Raw genomic sequence first — 22627 nt, 5'->3', positions numbered from 1 at the left:
ATAGGGAGCCATTGGAGTTTACTGAGGAGGGGAGCAACGTGGTCAGACCTGTACTTCAAGAAGATGGCTTTGATAGCTAAGAGGAGGATAAATTGTAATGGGAATAACCTGAGGCAGAGAGGCCAACCTGAAAACTATTGTAATAGCTTGGGAGAGAGGGGATGAGGGCCTTTATCAGTGTAGTGGTAGTGTCAGTGGAGAGAAGAGAGTGTATGCTAGAGATGTTGAGATGCTGAGAATCAACAAGTCTTGTCAACAGATTGGATATTGGAGAGTGAAAGAAAATGAGGAGCCTAGGATGACATCTATGTAGTTTGGAGTCTGAGTGGTTGTATCCTCAACAGTAATAGGGAAATTCAGATGGAGAGAGATTTTTTTTGGGGGGAAAGATGATGAGTTCAGTTTTAGACATGTTGAATTTAAGATGTCTACAGGACATCTAGTTTGAAATGTCCAATAGACAGTTGGAGATGCAAGACTGGTAGTCAGGAGAGAGATTGAGGCTTGATAAATAGACTGAGAAAAATCTAGTTGAATCTATAGGAGCTGATGAAATCATGAAGTGAAATGATATAGTGGGAGAAAAGGGTTTGTCAGTAAGCTAGGCACCCACTATGCTTTTTTGTCTAATGTCCTATTTCTGTCTGTCTGTATACCCCATATGAGTTATTCATCTGCGAATCTAAATAATAACACAGTTCTGTATTTATATAAACTCCTTAAGAAACAGATCTAAATGAAAAGTTCAGTCATAAATATAAAAAAATTAGTTTGACATTTTTTTCCATTTAATTTTTTGGATCTCCCAATCCAATTCACCTGCTAATTTAGCATCTCAAAGATACAGATTATGCTGATCTGTATTTCAAAAAGGAATCATTCTTTCTTTATATTCATATTCCCAGAACATAGCACAGTGCCTGGCACATAATAGGCATTTAATAAATTCTTAGCGATTGATTCATTGTCTTGAAATATCTTTTTCCCTCTCCACACTCAACTTCTTCAAGTAGCGCCAATTTATGGATGGGGATTGGGGAGTGGGAACAAGCAGAGAGAAGGGGAGAAATGGAGAGAGCTTGGCATTAATTCAATACTAAATACTTTAATATTGTTTACAGCTGGTATTATTTCCCTGGTTATACTAAGTGGTTTATCAAGGATCACAAGACAAAGTTAATGGAAGAATTTGAATTAAAAATGACACTCCTGTTTCTGGCCTCTGTTCAAACCTAGGCTGAATCTTTCATTCTTAACTTTTCCGTGTGACATAGCGAGAAAGCAAAACAAAACACTGGCTTTCAGGGAGAGGACATAGGTGTAAATCTTGCCTCTTATGAATGCTGTTTGACCTTGATGAAGTCACTCACTTAACCTTAGCCTCGGTCTCTTCATTTGTAAATTACATGATATGATATGTTTTATGATATATTATGTATTATGTATTATATCAAATAATAGAATATATGTTATTATATAATACATAATATGTATAAAATAACAATTGGACTAGTTGACTTTTGAGGTCCTTTCAGCTCTAGGGACTATGACACTTGATTTTAATTTTAAATGCTAAAGGGAGTAGAGCAGGGATTTTTAACCTTTTTCGTGTATGTATGTATGTCATGGATCCCTTTGGCAATCTGCTGTAGCCTCTGGACATCTTCACAGAATAATGTTTTTAATGCATGGCATAAAATATATATGATTATAAAGGGAATCAATTATGAAATTGAAATAGCATTATCAAAATATTTTTAAAATAAGTTCATGCACCTCAGGTTATGAAACCCTGGATGGGAAAGAATTGTTTATTTGATTAATAACATAGGCAGGAATAAGTGAAGTGACCTTTAGTGTTTCTTTGAACACTTTATATCCTGCTCTCTTTCAGTTTATCTTTTCTCCCTCCCTTCTGCATTTCCCCCTTTTCCTCTTCCTCAAATAAATATGTATGAAAGAAATGGCATCTAATTGAGCTGATCTGAAGAAATGTAACCTAGATGTGAGAAATAGTACTCCTTATTTCCTTACTCACTTCCACTATAGCCTGGGGAACATTATTGAATTTCTCTGTACCATAATATAGTCTCCTTTAAAAAGATGGGGGTAGGGGAAGGGTGTTCAGGGGTATACTTTTATTACACAGAGGTACCCTGAGGATTGATAGTATGATGTTTATAAAGCCCTTTAAGCTCCCAAGCAGGAAGATTCGATATAAATGCAAAAGGATCAGGAAATCCAAGAATCCTGGAGATGGTGTGAGTTTCTAGACTTCTTTTGCTGTAGTATAAATAGCTGATTTTATAGTGCTTTAGCTTTTTTAGGACAAAACCCTAAGGTAGAAAGTGTCAGGGGTCTCATTTTTTTTAATTTTGAAAATATCTTGTTCTTTTCCATTTCCATTTCTGTATTTTAAAGAAATGAATTTTAAAATTATCAAAATGTGATGTTTTTGTATCCTGTGGTAAAATGAGATATTTATTTTGAGCACTGTTAAAGTATTTTCAAAGCTCTGGGTATGTTACACATCTGTCTAGGAATTTCTTATACATTTAGACTAAAACTGTGTTGTGTCCTAAAATAGCTATTTATTGATTTTTTTTTCCCCTTCTCTGTTTCTTCCTATCTTCCATTGCATGTTCTCCCAGCTGACATATTATCTTTCCTACCCCAGCGACCGACACAGGAAAGATTAGGGAAAAGGAGAGAGAAACAAACCACTACTGTTTTTTAGAAAGAGGAAGAGGATAATTATGCCTTACTAGACAGACTCCAAGCACATGTGTAAGGTATTCCTTACTTAGGAAATGAACATATGAAGTAAAAGTATGCTTGCCAGCTGAACTATAAAGGCATCAAATGTGAGGTTCTAATATTTCCCAGGATGCCCTGCCCATGTGAGAGTTCTGTTTTAGTGGAGAGTGACTGATGGAATAATCTGGAGCACATATATGCATCTTCTCTTTTGCCATCTCAAGTAAATGAAGACAAATATAAAAAAAAATGCTTTCATTGACTGTTCTTGGTGTTTAGGATTCCTTTCTGATATTTGTCATTTCTTACAACTCTGGGATAAGACAAAGTCTTTGTCCCACAGTTGGACATGCTTCATTCTTGATAAGGATCAGAATTATTTCAGCAGCCACTGTGACTTGAAGTCACGATTCTGGAATGTAAAAGGTCAGTACCTGTCAGATATCTTAATTTCTAACCCATCTCTCAGCACTCAACTCAAGGAGCTTGTGAACCAACTTACTCTACACAACACCACCACCAAACATGTTTGAGTTGTTAGAATCATAATAACTAGCTTGTATATAGCACATTGGGCAGGTAGGTGGTGTAGTAGATAGAGTACTGGACTTGGAACCAGGAATATTCATCTCCCTAGGTTCAAATCTGGCCTCAGACACTTACTAGCTATGTGACCCTGGAGAAGTCACTTAACCCTGTTTGCCTCAGTTTCCTCATCTGTAAAATGAGCTGGAGAAGGAAATGGCAAATCATTCCAGTATCTTGACAAGAAAACCCCAAAAGGGGTCGCGAAGAATCAGACACAATCAAAACAACAGAACAATAACAATATAGCACTTTAAGGTTTATAAAGTGATTAATTCATGCTATTTCCTTTGACCCCCACAATAATCTTGTAAGATTGGTGTTATTATTATCTCCATTTTACAGATGAGGAAACTGAGGCTGAGAGAGGTAAAATGTCTTACATCTACTAAATTTCTGAGGTGGGATTTGAGCTTAGCTCTACTCCATTTGATCAGTGGCTTTATGCCACTGTCAGATATGTTCTGTTAATCACCCCCATAAATATTATTCTTACAAATTAAAACAAAAAAAAAAGGGACTGAGAGAGATCAAATGACTCCCAGGCCCACTTCCCCTCACACAGGTAAGTTAGAGTCTGAATCAGAATTTGAACTAAGGTCTTTATAACTCCATGTGAGGTGCTGTCTCTGCTACACCAAGCTGAATGGGTCCACCTTAGTGGAGAGTTTCCACTCTAAAGAGGCCACAGATACACTGAAATATTGAATATCAGAGCAGAGGCAGGCAGTTGATAGCATTTATTTTGTATTCGCTGCCTGTCGAGCTTTGCTCTGTGGGCACTAGGGTCCTTTGAGGAGTTTGTAATGTAGTTGGGGAAACAGCATAACTAGCTTAAACAATACTTAGGAACAATTACCAGGCTTCATACAGATAAGTGCATGATAAGATAGTCTGTTTACACAAATGCTAGGGGAATATAGGAATGATAGGGAAAGTCAATCTAACTCAGCAAACAGTCATTAATACAAATAATAGCATTTATACAATAATTTAAGATTTTCAAAGCACTTTAGAAATATCTCATTTTATCCATGCAAGAGCCCTGGGAGTCAGGTGCTATTACTGTCCCCATTTTATAGATGAGAGGGAGGGGAGAAAGAGAATAAGCATTTACATAGGACCTACTGTGTATCAGATACTGCGTTAAACACTTTTACAAATATTATTTCATTTGATACTCATAACAACCACTGGGTTGATTACTATCCTCATTTTATACTTGAGGAAATTGAGGCAAACAGAGGTTAAGTGATTTGCCCAGGGTCACACAGCTGGTAAGTATCTGAGGTCATTTGAACTCAGAGTTTCTGACTCCAGAATAATAAATATGTATAGACTGACTAGGGTGATACAGGTCCAGTAGGAAAGAAGGTTGCCTCCCTAGCAAACTTTTTGTAATCTAAAGAAGAAAAAAACAAAAACAAACAAAAACAAAACAAAACAAAAACAAAAAACATATTTACATCCATACAACCCTGTTGTTTTTTTTTTCCTGGCTTAATCTACTTTCTAGATTTTTCTTCCAACCTTCTCATAACCTGATACCCCCTCTTTTCTTTTCTGTTCCATCTCAAATGGAATTGTCTATTCCACTCTAGAAAATTTTTGTTTCCTACAACCTGTGACCTTAGAGGTGGAAAACAATCTAGACCCTCTCAAGCAGGGCCCCTCCCCTCCCTGAACGGCTTACTGGTATCAGATCTAAACATGCTACAATGCCCCTCAAGTTTCCTGAGCTGCACTGAAGCATAGAGCCAGAATTCCTTGTGAAAACTAGTGTAAGCAGGCACTAAGTCTAGAAAGCAGTCTCATTGTGGCATGTCATTGACTAAAGACTGTTGTTCCTGAGGCTACCTGGCCACATTGTCAGTTATACCCTTTCCTTGCCCTTGCCCAGTTCAGTTTTGTAGGTATCAGTCTCAACCCTCGTGTAATGTGGTTTAGTAGGTTACCTAATCTGGAGGTATCGCTATTAGCCCCAGCATAAAGTAGCCAAAGGAGAATCAAGAGCCTTCCTCGGTACCCATCTTTTGTTGTCCTTGTTCTCTTTCATTAGATACTCCAGAAGGAAAAGCTAGTTGATTTTACTTCTTAAACTGTTTTTTTAAATAAGTTTTTATTGATAATTTTTGTCGGGCCTATTGTTTTTGTCATCAACTGATTCAATTCTTTTTTTCTGAGAAGTCTCTTTATTTCCAACACTGGCCCTAATTTAAGTTAGTTTCTCTTCAGAGGGAGTACAGATTCTTAGGGTAACAATTTAAGAATGAAGGACTATAAGGTCCCTGGAGGAGAAGGTGGAATTCTCTGGAATGTGAGCTAATAACTCCCTAGTAACCCCAAGTTTTGTTTCAATTCTGGGAAAATCAAAACCAGTAGGATAGAATGAGAAAGTTATAGACCGGAATAGACCACTTCAATGCAAAGTAGAACTCCCTGGAATATGAGAAAATTTTTCAATTACTATTAGTTTATCTTTTGTTTGTTTATTTTGCATTGTTTTTTTTTTATTTTTTTGTTTTTATTTATTTTTGTCAAATTACAAATGGTCCTGTTTCCAATATTGTGATTTTAGTGCTTTCATGGGGTGTACAGGTGTTCTGGGAAGACTAGCGTCTCTGGTGTGAGGGCTGTCAAGCCCTTTTCGGGGTTGCTTTCCATCTTTGGTGTCTACCTACCACCCAACTCTCAACTGTGGCTCCAAAAATCAGTGGCATATGTAGTGGCCATACTTCAGTAAACCATTTCAGTGGATGGACTAAATGACCTCAGACCCATTGGTGAGTTAGGGGGGTATCTATGCCAAGCATGTGAAAACTTACCTGGTAGAATAAGCAGATGTGAACAATTTGTTACAAAGCACCACGAAGGTGGTGGAAGCAGGCACAGGGGAGCACTTAGACCTTGGTTAGACATCAAAGATGCCAAGGTCTTCTACTGCATCCCAAGTCATCACCAGTTGTCTTGACTTTTGTTTTGCCACTGCATTCTGATGACTCTGGAAGAGACAGTGAAGTTGATGACTTTGTGCAACTCTACCTCACTCAATTCCAACTTATGCATGAGTCAAAAGATAGCATCCATACCATTTTCCCATTTTACCTACCTCAAAGTCCTGTGGCAATGGGTAAGTGATGAAGCAGTGGGTGCAGATACACTGGGAGTTATAGTCACAACCATGCAAACAGGTGGTCCAGGTCATAGGGTTATCTTCTCACTGGACGGAAGCAGCATTGGGATGCTAGCCCCCTGGGTGTCTGAGCAGCCTTTTTAAAGAACCACACTGCTCATTTCCTGGTGAGTGGAATACGCTAGAAAAGGTACCCTAAAAATTGTCTGCTTCACTCAACCCTGGCCTGCTTACCATGGCAGGTGGGGATCCTACCATGCAGTCAAAACACACACCCAAAAAAATGTACAAAACCTTTTGCAAAGATGATTCAACTCACCACTGATACATGGAATGTGCACACATTTATAGAAACACAAAACCTGGCAGACCTGAAAGATGAATAGCTCTTGTTGCAAGAGAACTCAGTAGGTATTGCATACAAATAGCAGGCCTGAGTGAAACAAGGCTGGCAAATTAAGGCCAACTTACTGAATTTGGAGCTGGATACACCCTTTTTTGTTCTGGAATGGCCGCAGTGATAGGAAGTGCCATGAAGTTGGTGTAGGTTTCACAATCAAAACTAATCTAGTCAACAAGTTTGCATACCTCCCAAAAGGAATGAATGACAGGCTCATGACAATGCAATTGCCAGTTACTGGAAAGTGCCATGGCACAATCATTAGTGGGTATATGTTCCCACCATGATGAACCCTGATGAGGTCAAAGAAAAACTTTATGAAGACCTGGAGACCCTCATCATCAACATGCCAAAAGAGGACAAGCTCATAATTCTGAGTGACTTTAATGCCAGAGTAGGCATAGACAATCAAACATGGCAGGGGGTTATTAGAGGATTAAAGTCAGAAACAGCAATAGCAACAGTCATTTACTACTGAAGATTTATGTGTCTCATGACTTCATCACCAACCCTGTCTTTCATTTACCTAAATGCAATAAAACTTCATGGATGCAATCTCACTGCAAATAGGGGCATTTGATAGTATAGGTCATTGCAAGGAGAAGAGACAGGCAGGGTGTGAGAGTGATGAAAGTGATGTGTGTGTGTGGTACTAAGTGCTGGACCAATCATAGACTTATCCTCTCCAAGCTAAACATTTGCATTCAACAAAAGCGGCAGCCCCAAGGCAAGCTGACTACTAAAGACTTAATGTCAATAGATTAAAGGGCTTCTGTAGGTGGGAACAGTTTGTTGCAACTCCCCAGTGACAACACTGGAGCAGAAAAGGAGTGGACAACTTTCAGAGATTTGTTGTATATCATTGTGCTCACTCATCTGGGATAGAACACTTGGAAACATCAAGATTGGTTCTACCAAAATGATGGGAAAATTCAGAAACTGCTAAACAAAAATAAAACAAAACAAAACAAAAAACCAACAACAACAACAAAAAAAACCCCAAGAACTCCACAAGGTTTACCAACAAGATAGTTTGTCTGTCTCCAAGGTAACATTTAACTCTGAAAAGTAAAGTACAAGCAAAGCTTAGAGAGATGCAGGATTATTGACTCAGTAAGAAGGCAGATGAAATGTAGTTTTACATGGATAATCTAAAGCACTTTTATGATGCCTTGAAGGCTATTTATGGGGTAAAGACATATGGTACATCTCAACTACTTAGCACTGATTGAGCCATATTGATTAATGAAAAGGACATGATCCTGGAGAGATGGGCTGAATACTTCTGTATCGTTTTCTCGGCAGACCGTCATCAACCAATGCTGAAACTATTGACCGTATACCTCAGGTTGAAGTCAATCCCTCTCTAGCCAAATTTCCAACTGAAGAAGAGGTTTTGAATGATGTTAGGCTTCTCTTATGTGGCAAAGTGCCTGGTGCTGATTCTATTCCAGCTGAGATTTATAAGGCAGAGGTTAAAATGCTCATATAAGAGCTGACTAAAATCTTCCTGGTTATATGGCAAGAGGAGGTTATCCCCTGGGAGTGCAAGGATGCCTCCATTGTCCATCTCTATTTAAAAAAAAGGAAATAGATTGTCCTGTGAAAATCTCATGGGGGGGGCAGCTAGGTGGCACAGTGGATAGAGCTCTGGCCTTGGAGTCAGGAGGACCTGAGTTCAAATCCAGCCTCAGACACTTGCCACTTACTATGTGACCTTGGGCAAGTCACTTAACCCTAATTGCCTATTTAAAAAAAAATCAAAAATCACGTGAAGTTCTCTCCCTTAATCATTGCCAGCAAGATTCTTGCCAGAGTCCTCCTTAATAGGCTGATCCTTGACCTGGTAGATGGTCACCTACCTGAGAGCCAATGTGGCTACAAGAAAGGGCCAAGGAAGGGTTGATATGTTGTTTGCTGCCTGATGACTCCAGGAGAAATCCCAGGAGCAGACCAGAGGTCTGTAAACAATGTTCATCAATCTTACTGAGGTCTTTGATACTGTCTTATCAGAGGGCTTGTGGAAGATCATGGGAAAATTTGATTGCACAGAGAAGTTCACTAGTACTGTATACCAGTTCCATGATGGCATGCTTGTACAGGATTGTCTATAATGGATGATGCTCTTATGCTTTCCTAGTCACCAATGAAGTGAAGCAGAGCTGTGTGTTTGTTCCTACACTTTTTAAAAGGATGTTTTCAGTGATGCCATCAGAGGTTTTCAGCAAAGATGAAACTAGCATCAAAATCAGCTACCGCAGTGACAGTAAATTATTTAACTTGAAAAGGCTACAAGCCAAGATTAAAGTAGAGAGTTGGTGTGCTTTTTGTTCACAGATCTATGCAGCTTCTGAGGCTGTGATACAACAAGTATGGATTGATTCTCTGTCACTTGTGCTAATTTTGGCCAAGGGAACCAAGAAAACAGAGGTTCTCTATCAGCCAGCACCACACCATCCATACATGGAACCATTGGTTAAGGCAAATGGACAAATTTTGAATGCTGTCGTAAAGTTACTTACCTTGGCAGCATACTTTCTAAGGATGTACATATAGATGATGAGATTGATGCACACATTGCCAGAGATATCTCAGTGTTTGAGAGGCTCCAAAGGAAAGTGTGGGAGAGAAGAGGTATTAGACTGACCAAAAAACTGGAGGTTGTGCTGACTTCATTATTGCATGCCTGTGAAATCTGGACAGTATACCAGAGCTATGACAGGAAACTGAATAACTTTCATTTGAATTGTCTTGGGAAGATTCTGAAGATCAGCTGGCAAGATAAGGTACTGGATGTTGAGGTCTTTTCTTGAGCTGAAATGCCAAGCATTCAAACTCTACTGCAGAGAGTGCAGTCTGGTGGGCTGGCTACATTGTTCAAATGCCAATCATACATTTGCCTAAAAGACCATTTTATGAAAAAAAATTTAAAAAAATTAAAAAAGACCATTTTATGAAGAACTCACACAAGGAAAGCTCTCACATAGAGGTCAGAAGAAGTGATACAAGGACACTCTCAAGGTCTCTCTGAAGAACTTTGGAATCGATCATGAGACATAGGAGACAATGGCACAGGACCACCCAGCATGATGTACCTGCAAAGAAGGCACTGTGCTCTATGAGTAAAGCAGAATTACAGTAACTCAAAAGAAACATGAAGGGTACAAATTTAGAGACATCTCCACTCCAAATGTTCATATGGACTATTTGTGCCCAACTTGTAGTAGAGCCTTCTGAGCTTCTATTGGTCTGATCAGCCATAGTCGGACCCACTGTATCTTGATCCCAACATAATGCTGTCATTTTGGTCCTCTTTAAGCACTAAGGACAACAGCCATCTTTCATAGGAACCAGTGTCCTTACTACACTGTAGAGACTAGGCAAGATCTATATTCTGAAATTCTGATATAAGGCTGAGTGGGGAATGGGAGCAAATAGGGACAAATCTAAGGTTCCCAGGGAGTGCAAAACAATCTAAAGATGGCGATTTCTGAGATAATCTCAGGTTTGAAACCAGTCTATATAAATGAACAACTTGGAATTCTGAGCCAGGGGCTACAAAAAAGCCTACTTCAGACAGAGCAGCACATTAGGCATTAGGAGAGATACAAAGCTTAGATTTTTTTTTTCTCAATTAAAAAATCCATTTCCTCTTTTTCTCTCCTTCCCTCAATTGAAAAAGAAAACAAAATCCTTCTAACAAATGTGCAGTCAAGCAAAACAAATTCTCACGTTATCTATGAACTCTTACAGTATACACATTTAACACACACACATATTATATATAATGTATGTGTGGATATATACACATGCATCCATATATACTCATGCATACAAACACATACATCTCTTTATACATATATCTATGCATATACATATACATATTTTCATTCTACACCTGAATGTGTCAGGTCTCTGTTAGGAGGTGGGTACATGCTTCATCATTGTTCCTCTGGAATTGTGATTTTAGCTCTATACCTATTACCCTAAGAACTTTCAGAAACCATCCAAAAGTAGGAATGAATTTTAGGTTGTGTTATGGAAGAAAGAAGAAAAGACGCCTGGTCCTGGAAATGAAAGCAAACAGCATTACAGTTGGAGAAGTGAATAGCATATTCAGCCTACAGGAAGTTTTGAACAGGTTACAGCAAACAGGTTTCTTCATTGACCTATTCTTGTTGCCTTTGTTGGCAAGTAAAGAACTAAAGATTTTAAGAATCAAATTAGAAGTTTGGATTTCATAAGAAGAACGTTATCAGTTAGAGAGTTAACTCTTGGTCAGAATGCAAACCTAGGTACCAAGATTCCACCTGTCGCAATTCTGTCAATGAACTTAAATTGTAACTACAAGTACATGTAAATACTTTCTTGGTCATTTGTTTGTTTGTGCGTGGGAAGGGGGTGTGGGAATTGGGAGTACCAATTTGAAAGACTTCTTTAGGTTACCTTATAAATATAATCAAGGAGTTTTCTCTAATGTATACTCTATTCAGATTTCTCCTTGTTTTGTTGCTAACTTGCATGCTTCGTGGTAGAGAGACGTATTCAATTTTGGCTAATGGTTAAGTATGCCCCACAGTAGAAATCATTCCCAAGTTAACAATTATCTGCACAATATTTATCTTATCGGAAGCAAGTTGTGCTGTTTGCCTAGTCTTTCAGTAAGATCTCCTACTGAGCAGAACTTAGCGCAGTCAAGATAAATGTTACCTCTTCAGATATCACCACCAGAGCTAGAAAGGAGTGAGGTTCATTGGGGCCTTGGACTGTCTGTCAGACAACTTCCAGAGTAGTACATTTCTAATCAGGTTATTTCAGGTGACTCTGATGGTCTAGAAATAGCCTTTGTTTTTTGGCGGGGGGAGGGTGACAAGATCTATATTTTCATTAGAATAGAGGGAGCTCCATGGTAAGGAATCATCCTTTACCAAGAGCAGATCAGAACCTATGGTATAGATTCAGGTCTATTCCTATAGTTTTAAGGAGCTACCAGGGGACTAAGGGAATAAATATCTTGCTTGTCCAGGTTCACAGTTAGTCTATCTCAGAGCCAGATCTTAAAACCAGTGCTCCTGACCTCCAAGGCCAGCTCTCTAGGCCTCTAGGCCTTCATTCTTCTCAGATACTGACTTGTGCAAATATCTATATAGGTCAATATTTGTTAGCACATGTGTAATTTTAATTCCTCTCATAATCTTGCTAGATATTATGGCAAGCTACCATGATTTCTCCACTAAATATAAGTGAAATTCCCTGACAATTGCCAAGGATCTGGCACTTTGAGTTTACTGGCTGGCCTACTTATATTTATATTTGATTAGTATCTACTTATATTTAATATATATTTAATATTAATATCTACTTATATTTGATTAATATAAAATGATCCAGGTATTTTCTAAATCTCCACTTGACTTTGAGCCATATTAACAGAATCATGGAAAACAGCATAGGAATGGAGCCGTAACACATTTAATACAAGAGTAACTAAGAGGTCTATTTTTTTTTTACCTCACTTTCCAGAAGCAAATGCTTATATGATTTTTATCTAAAAGGAGAAACAGCTACATTCAAAGTATGACAGGCTCACTGAAAGGATATGGTGATCATGGTTCCTGGGTGTCTTGTGCACATCCAGAACTGGGGCTAGGTTTTGTGGAAAACACAAAAGAAATGTTCATTTATTAGCCTGTCCTTGAGGAATTTATGATCCCATTGGGTGAAGAAGACTCACAAGCTAGGAATAATTATATAATGACATAGTGTTAATACTGATTTATTTTAAATCCAGAGGATCATAGATTTAGAGCAGGAAGGAACCTTGGAGATTAATTTAATTCAAACTTCTTTTCCATAGATGAGGAAATGGATACCCAGAGAACTTAAGAGACTTGCCCAAGTCCATACAGTTATTGAGTAGGAGAGCCAGGATTTAAACCCAAGAATTCTGACTCAAGATCCAAAAATCCCTTCACTACTTTGCATACATAATTTCATTTGACCCTTATAACAACTCTGTAAGGGGAATCTTATATTTCCCTTATGAGGCAGTATCTACAGTCAGGAAGAGGAGTTAAAAACTGGTATCAGACACTAGGTGGATACTATTCACCTATGTTTGCCTCAGTTTCCTCAATTGTAAAATGGGGGTAATAATGCCTACCTCCCAGGGTTATTGTGAAGATCAAATCAGAGAATATTTGTAAAGTGCTTCATACAGTGCCTGGCACATAGTAGGTGCAATATTAGTACTAGATTTTGTTGTTGTTGCTGTTATTATTTACAGATAGTACAGATCTTATTTTTATGAATGTGGAAAACAGGTATCAGAGAGGTCTATCAACACATAACCAGTAAAATCTGAGATCTGGTTTTGAATCTACGTCTTTCCTGGTGCAAAGTTTAGAGTTCTTTATATAACACCCTCCCTCTCAATGACAAATACTACTGCCCTTCAGAGAAATAATAAGAATAGGAATTAAAGACTTCATGGACAAGGAGAACTTTACAAATATATTAATGTATTTATGATCTCACCTATCTATGATCTCCAGTGGCATAGATTGAAATCTTTTCATCTCTTTCAATCCTCCATACCAGTGCGGTCAAACTCAAATTAAAACAGATCCCTGTAGGTTGCATATTGATTTAGAAAACCAGAAATAAACATTATCTATATGGTATCATATTTTCATTTAGTTTGTAAAATATTTCCCAATTAGATTTCAATCTGGTTGTATAGAAGAATTTTACCTGGGGAGAATCTGCTTCCTCTGCTCTACAGCAATCAAGTTTAGAAGAAAAAAAAAAAACCAGGGTGAGGAGAGGCTGTACTAGTTTTATTTATTTTTGTTTGAATACTGGATTTGGAATCAGAAGACTAGAGTTCAATGAATAGCTTCAACATAACCATCCTACTATCTGTTTGACCTGAGAAAAATCACTTAACTTCATTGGGTCTCCATTTTCTTATCTGTAAAATAAAAATGTTGTATTAGATGATCTCTAAATTCACTTGCATGAATCATTTTATCTTCCTTGTTATATTTCATTCTCTGTAAACTAAGGAGGGTTTTACTAAGATGACCCCAAAGGCCCATTCCAACTCTAAATCCATGATCCCATGACTTGTCATCCTATTTCCTTCCAAAAATCCTCCAAAGGGGCTCTACTCAATATGTATGTGTTTGGGGGGGGAGGGGGGCTCTGTGTCTAGAGCCATTACATGGCAACCATTACATGGATATGGGTATAGTAAGTAAGCTGTTCATCTGCTCATTATCTCTTGCTCTTATTGGATGGCTTTGAAATACATTCTCAAGATGTGACATTACATGAGTGCTAATGCTACACGTGAAGTATTTTCAAAGATATTTATGGGAATAATACAACAAAAACATAACTAGTGTGAAAATGGCATAGATACAATTAGGGTAAAAATCAAAGCAAAAAAAGCTTCAAAAGGCAAATTAGAAAACAGGCACTGATACTAGTAACACCAGACTTGGTTAAAAACAAGTCCACACTTGTAATTTTTTCCTTCTCTAGCAACAAAGACTCATGTGAGAAACAGTGTAATGTATAAAAAGAATTTAGCACCAGGAGACCTGAGCGAAGCCCAGTCTCTGGCGGCTTTATGTCCAAGGGCAAGTCACTTGCCCACTTTAGCCTCAGTTTTCTCGTCTTTAAAATGAGAGGGTTGAACCTTTCCTCTGACACTATTAGAGTGACCCCAGAAAAGTCTTCGTCTTTCCTGGCCTCAGTTTTTACAACTCTAAAATGACAGGATTGGACAAGATAGTTACAAAGGTCACCCCCAGATCAACTGAATGGTCCTATAAAATTAGGTGATCTCCACAGTCTCTTCTTACCTTAACTTTATACAACCTTTGTGTAAACATTTTTGTGGCTTCTGAGGGTTTTATCATTACGTATAAAACACCAACTTTCATTGCTAGAGCAGCATTGTCTGTCTTCTCTATTTTATATAAAGAAAAAACACAGGCAGAGAGAGTGTAGCAGTTACGTGACAACCAACCATGACTATAACTAAACAACATGCCAACAGTTGTGAGAAAGTAAAGAATTCAGTGAGTTAGTAGCTGATTATTTATTTATCCAATCTAAAACACCTAATTGCTACCCCTAGGTCCTGGAACTTTTACAAAGGTCTAAATGTTATTAAATTTTTTGTATGGCCAATTGAATCCTACATGTTAGTGAAAGGAAGCCAGGATACCTATAATCCAAATCAGCGCACAAAGTCAAAATTTTGTTAGCACATCAACTCAGTTGCCCTTCAACTGCTTTAGTCTCTGCCACACTAGTGGTTCTTAATACGCATTTTTGCTTTTGTTTGCTTATAAGCCTTTGGAAGCTTGTCATTGACTAACAATAGAGGATAAACTCTTTCTTAGTATTTAAGGCCCTCCACAACCTGACCCTAATCTATCCTTATAACCATATGTTCCATCATATCCTTGCTTACTTTCTCTGTGCCAAACAAGCTACAAGTTACTGTTTCTCAAACACATTTTTTATCTTTCTTCCTCCCTTCCCCTGATCATTCCCTCCTTCCCTGATCATTGCTATTCCTTTTACTTGGTATAAGATAGGATGATTCCCCTTCCTCTCCAAATCAGTTGAAGTAGCCACAGACTATAGTCACAAATGATGCTTGTTTAATGTGTAAACATGTATATATGCCCTAATCTCTTTGTAAGATTTGAATACATCTCTAATTGGGTCATTAGGGGAAGAACATAACTGAGTATGCAGGTTAGACATGTTTCTGTGGACTTTAAATTGCTAGACCCTGGACAAGTTTCAGAATTTAAGAGTGGGTCGCAGTTATGGAAGAGACCCCTGTGTCTATATCAGAGGGCAGCAAGCAAGGAGGACTTTTTTTCCCTCCCCTTCACAGGCCATGTTACCAGAAGTAATGGGCCAGTAGGAGATTCAACAACAGGAAGGGAGAAGAGACAAGCCAGACAGACATAGATACATAGACAATTATCTGAAGGAGGAATGGCTTCAAGAGTTAGTCCTCACAATCAAAATTTGAACTGTGGAGAGAAGTATATCCTAGAACAGAGGTTCCCAAACTTGTTTGGCCTACTTCCCCCTTTTAAAAAAAAATACTCAGAACCCTACTGGAAATCTACTTTCTTTAGTCCCTTAACATTTTTTTAAAATTTGCATTACTTCAAAAATATATAAAACATGTTTTTTATTATGCATCTTAAATTTAATAATTTATTGTAAATTTGTGGGGTTTTTCTGCATTGAAATTTTGATGATGCAATATTACATTATGTAACCATATAATATCATATTGTAAAGAAGTCATTACATGCACATATTCCCGCCAATGCTTGCTGGACTTTCTGACAATGCACCACACACTTGCCCGCCAATGTTTGCTTGTAAAGACCTGTCAGCGGACTTGACCACTGATCAGATATAACTTGCATTTTGTGTGTTTATTTGGAAAATAATGTAATCACTATGACTTTAACTCTGTTATACTACAGATGAAACATGTAAAAACTTTTTTTCAAAATTTTCTTATCTTCTCTTCTTTCCTTATTCTTCCATGGCCCCCTTATTTTTATTCAATGCCCTCCCCCAATTGCACCCGAGGTTACTACTGCCCCCTTGGATCAGTTCAGTGCCCCCAGGGGGTGGTATCACCCAGTTTTGGAACCTCTGCACCTAGAAGCCCAGCTGAGCTGAAGCCCTCTGAAGCAAAAAGCAGCTTCAAGGAGTTAGCCCTCACATTCAAATTTGAACTATGGAGAGAAATATGCCCTAGAAGCCCACCAGCAGATATGCTGCATGAAAGGGGAGCTATATAAGGTTCTATGATGAGAAAAAGTATTTCTAAGGCCCTGCCATGCTAGTAGATTTAATTGCCTTTGACACATTTGTACTCTACACATGTCCCCCAGTACCATTACATAGTTTTTGTTAACTTTTTTTTCATTTGTGCTATATGTATTTGTAGGACAATGTGCCCCAAGTTTATGGGAAATGTTTTATAATTACTATTCTTGCTATGTCATTTAAGTAAATGATTTAAGAGCTAATTGTATCTACTGGGTGATTGTTAATGGGGAGCAACTGGCACACTGGTTGGGGCTCATGAGCTAATGGTAGGAATGAGGACCCGCAGAGTTAACCCTAGAACCCAAGGGTGGTCAGCCCTCTGAAGGCCCTGTCAATTTAAATGCAAGTTGGGGAATACCACATTCTGCATTAGAATACCCATTAATACATCAATAGATATGAGCTTTCAGGCAAAAGGGTAAAAATGGTAACTCATCCATGCCTTTTTATGTGATTCTTGTCTATGTCCTTGAATCAATCCTCTACAAACAGTCTACCTAATAATGCTGCAAATCTTTCTATAGAACTCTTACTATTACATGGAGTTTCTACTTCATTCAATCATGGAATGGTTATTGGACACTTCCTATAATTGAAGTGTATTATGGACTTAAAGAGTCCTTAATCACTTAAATCACTTAAAGAGTGATCAGCCTATGAAAGCTAGGGTAAGATATATTTCTTTTGTTTTCACTTCTCTTTGAACTGACTTCCATTATTGTTGTTGTTTGTCCTTTGTTTTCAAAGTGGACCAATGATACAACAGAGTGATGTCTTGACTCACACATGAATTGGATTTAAATGAAGCAGAGTTGCACAAAATCATCAGCCTCATTCTCTCTGCCAGAGTCATGGGCATCCAGTGGCAGGACAAAAATCAAGTCGAGTGAAGATGGCCCGGGATTCAGTGTCTTCATTGTCTGACCAAGCTCTAAGTGTTCGATAGAATCTACTTCAGCCACGTTCATGTCCATTGAAAAAAAAAGTTCTCACCTGTCTTTTCCACTAGAGGTATTCACATACCTGCTGTAGACACCCCCATAACTCACCAATGGGTCATTGTCACAGCATGAAAACTGCTTCTGTAAGTATGTCAGTCCCTATTGAGTCAGCAGTCACAGATATTAAAGATCTGGAAAAGAAAGTTCTTACCACAAAAGTCTTTAGCCTTTTTCAGAAGTGGATGTTTTCTATCAGCAAATAAAACATTAAAGATGGTACATTATTCTGTGTTTTGTTGTTGCATCGTAAGAATCATAGGTCCTTCCATCTGACTTGAAGTTGAAACCACCTAACTGTATTTTCTTCCCTAATTAGAAAGTGAACTCTTTGAAAGTATTTGGCCTTTACCACATAGCCTTTCACATAATTTCTAATAAGTTATTTTTCATTCATTCTTAATGTAAGTTTTCATTTCAAGTGGAGATGAAATGAGATAGAGATGGGGTGATGACCAAAACTAAGACTGGAAAAAATGCAGCTGAAATGAAGAAAGGAATAGTAGATGGACACTGGGTTCAATTTAATAAACATCCATTAGGCACCTGCTATGTGGAAGGCACTATGATAAATGCTGAATGCTATAAAGAATCTTTTTTCAGGGAGTCTATAATTTAATGAAGGGAAAGATACGCATACAAATTACTTATGATTCTAAGGTCAAGAGTGAAGATAATGCAAAATGCTATGAAAAATTTGAGGGTGAGACAACTTTCAACTTGGGGGGGTAGGTAAAGTCAGGGAGCATTGAAGAATGGGAGGGACTTTAACAGGTTCTGGAGATGAGAGGCAAGTCTATTCCCAGTGTGAAGGAACAGAGTGAACGAAGAACAAGATAAGAACAAGCAACAGAGAATAGTTTGGTTTAGCTAGAACATAAATTATGTGCAGGACGCTTTATAGGGAAAGGGTAGGTTGGACTTGGAGAAAAAGATAGAGCGTTGTGAATGTTTGATAGATACTGTAGATAATAGGGTATGGGCCCAAGCCTAGATCTTCACCCCTTGCCCCAAAGGGAATCTGGCTCTACAGGCCCCAGCTCCTTATCTCCCTTTGAAAGCCTTAACCCTACCTTTTGATCTTATTCAGATGCACCTTTGCCCCTAGCCCTAAAAAGAATCTGGCTCCCTTTTGTCTATGGGTCCCAGAACACCTTTAAATTTTTAGGTTCCTTATTGACTCCCCTCATCTCCCTTTGAAAGCCCTGGCCCTACCTTTTGATCTTATTCAGATGCATTTCAAACTTCCTCCTTCTAGTTCCCTTCATTATCTATTCCCATTGTTTATTCAATCTCTGAGAGCTTCCAATCAGAATCCTCACCTAGACCCTTTTCCCAACACCCCCCCCCACTTCCTCTGGCCACCCAAAGTTACTTTAGTGTATATAAGATCCACCCTGGCCCCCATTCAAACGCTGAGATTTTCTCATGCCCACTTGTCCCTATGGGCGTTACTAATGTTCAGATTCCTTAAGAGTCTGCCTATATGATTTATCTCTAATAAGCTTTTTCTCTGGTTGGAAGAAGATTTGGGTTGAATTCATTTAGGCAGGGCCCATGTTGCGATCTTGGGGTCCGAGCACCCCAAACCTCTAGACCTCTTCACAGATTCCAGTGAGCCATCCATGAATATTGAGCAAAGGAAGCACTATTGCCACATAAAAGACAGAATGGAATGATGAAGAGTGCTAGAGAGAAAAGCCCTGAGTCCAAGTCCTATTTGCTGTGTGAACCTTGGACAAATTGTGTCACCTCTCTGCCTCAGATTTCTTATGAAAGAAGAATAGAGGGAATGGAGCCAAGATGGCAGAATAGAAGAAGCAGATGAAATCTCCAAACATTCTCCTTCAAACTTGAAAATAATGTCTCAAGTCAAGTTCTAAAGCAAGAGAGCCAGCAAAAGGTCAGGGTGAGACATTTTTCAGCTCAAGAGAACTGAAGAGACTAAAAGAAGAGGTATGTGAGACTGAGGTGGAGGCTGGCTTGGAACCCACATGACAGCACCACCGGCTGTAGACCTTGGAGATAATGTGACGGTGGCAGCAGCAACTTTGGCAGCTCTCAGCCCAGAGACAGTAAGCAGGTCAGGTAACTGATCAGAAAGAGATGATCCTGGGGCCCTATGCTAACTGGGCACGGGACCAGGTGCTGTTTGGCAATTCCATTTCCCATACCCACTTTCAAGTCACAGTTCTAGGGCAGAGAAGAATACTTTTGGTCACAAGACAACAGGGGCCCTGGGGATCAGGGACTCATTTTGGGTAAGGGCAGTGACCACACCTCTTTCCAGATCATACCAGTTTGGAAGCACCAAAAACTTCCAAACCCCTAGAATTAGCTCTGAAAACAGCAGTGTGAAAAAGCCTGAAACTGGGGTACAGTGCTACCCCATCATCACCTGGGAACAGAGCCCAACTTTAAAATCAAGTTCAAAGTCAAGAAATACTCTGGAAAAACTAGCAAATAACAACAATAAAAATAACCTGACCATAAAAACCTATATGGTGATGAAGATGGTCAAGATACAAACTCAGAAGATGACAACAATGTTAAAACATCTATAAGTAAAGCTTCAGAAGGAAAAAAAAAATGTGAATTGGACATAAACCCAATAAGAAATCTTGTAAGAACTAAAATTTTATTTTAAAAAATCAAATACAAGTAGTGGAGGGGGAAAATGGGAAAAGAAATGAGAGCAATGCAAGACAAATATGAAAAGACAAATAACAGCTTAGGAAAAGAGGCATCAAAAATGTGGAAGAAGATACCTTGAAAAAAACAGAATTGGTGGTGCAGCTAGGTGGCGCAGTGGATAGAGCACTGGCCCTGGAGTCAGGAGGACCTGAGTTCAAATCCAGCCTCAGACACCCAACACTCACTAGCTGTGTGACTCTAGGCAAGTCACTTGACCCCAATTGCCTCCACCCCCCACAAAAGAATTGGCTAAATGGAAAAAAGGTTTTGAAAAAAAGCTCAATGAAAAAAATAATTCCTTAAAAATTAAAATTGGGCAAGTGCAAGCTAATGATTCCATGAGACATTAAGAAACAATAAAACAAAGTCAAAAGAAAAAAATAGAAGAAAATTGAAAGATGTTATTGGAAAAACTGACCTGAAAAATAGTCTGAGGAGAGATAACTTATGAATTATTTGACTGCCTGAAAGCCATGTCCAAAGAAAGAACCTAGACATTATATTTCAAGAAATTATAAAAGAAAACTGTCCAGATATCTTACAACCAGAGGGTAAAATAGAAATTGAAAGAATCTACTAATCACCCCCTGAAAGAGATCCCTAAATGAAAATTCCCAGGAATACTATAGCCAAATTCCAAAGCTCCCAGTTCAGATTTCTTATGAGAAATGAGGAACCATATTTGTCTACTTCACAGGGTTGTGTGAATAAATTGCTTTGTAAGCTATGAAATACTATTATGAGTTATTATTATAGTTGAGATAAAGAAGTTGGTCAGGATAGTCCTGATCAATCCATTCCCTTTCTTCAACACACTTAATGAAATAGAAGAAGAAGGTGGCAGAGATAAGAAGATTTTGTTGTAAAAAAAATACAAAATTGTTGTTGGTGGTTTTTTGCTTGTTTGTTTGTTCCACCCCCCACCCCCCCTTAGGCAATCGGCGTTAAGTAACTTGCGCAGGGTCACACAGCTAGTGTTAAGTGTCTGGGGATGGATTTAAACTCAGGTCCTCCTGACTCTAAGGCCAGAGCTCTATTCACTGTCCTATCTAGCTGCCCCAAAATGCAAAGTTTTCACTGTTGCTCCTTTAAAAAAAAAGTGAAGATCTTCTCTTTTATAAAATTAGAAGAATAGTTTGCCATTGCCTGGAAAAGAATGGCCATGCCCTCAAGGAAGCTTATAAAGAGAAAGCTAGTGAGCTTTTGGAAATAGTGGACCCAGAGACAATTGTGAAGTGTGACCCCCGGCAGTAGAGAGAATGGACGATTATGAAGAAAGAATCTAACTCTTGAGAAATTACTCCTTGCTTTTATCAGATGGCAGTAGGGGAGGGAACAATTTCCTCACTTCCTTACTCACTCCTTTTTACCATCATATCTTGTAGAATAACTATAGGTTCACTGAGTCAGAAAAAGAGATAGTCAGTGGAGGCAAAGGCAGGTCTGAGGAGAATGACCCCTGATTGCAAAGAAGAGAATCAGTTATGGAAACAAAAGAAAATTTATCCCTATTGTCAGAGCTTAAGCTGTGCAGATCTGATTATGTCAATCCCCTCAGTCCTCTCGATAAACTCCAGGGGCACCCTACCACCTCCAGGATCAAATACAAAATCCTCTGTTTGGCATTTAAAGCTCTTCATAACTTATTCTCTCTTACCTTTATAGCCTTTTTACACCTTACTTCCTGCCACATACTCTTTGATCCAGTGACACTGAGCTCCCTGCTATTCCATGTGCAAGATACTTCATCTCTCAGCTCCAGGAAATTTCTAGTATCTCTCTGTTAATTATTTCCTATTTATCCTGTATGTAGCTTGTTTCTATATACGTGTTTGTTTGTTGTCTCCTTCATTAGACTGTAAACCCCTTGAGGGTAAGGACTATCTTTTGCCTCTTTTTGTATCCCCAGTGCTTTGTCTAATGCCTGGAAATTGATAAGAGTTTATTGATTTATTGATTGAAACAGACCCAGAGAACCAATCTGAGCAACTTGTCCAATACTCGAGGGGAAGAAGCAGGAGATCACTATGAGAAGAGAAAGGACCTTTGGGCCCTACACTGCCAAAAGCCTTGGTCATATGCATTCCCTGTATTTATGCCTCCCAAAGTACCTCCTAAGTATATGGCCTACTCTTATCATTTATGATGAGTGGATTTGTGGAAGAATGTGTC

This window comes from Vombatus ursinus, unplaced genomic scaffold, assembly GCF_900497805.2.
Source record: "Vombatus ursinus unplaced genomic scaffold, bare-nosed wombat genome assembly UNPS02014781.1, whole genome shotgun sequence".
Classification (NCBI taxonomy): Eukaryota; Metazoa; Chordata; class Mammalia; order Diprotodontia; family Vombatidae; genus Vombatus; species Vombatus ursinus.
This window is presented reverse-complemented; position numbering follows the sequence as displayed.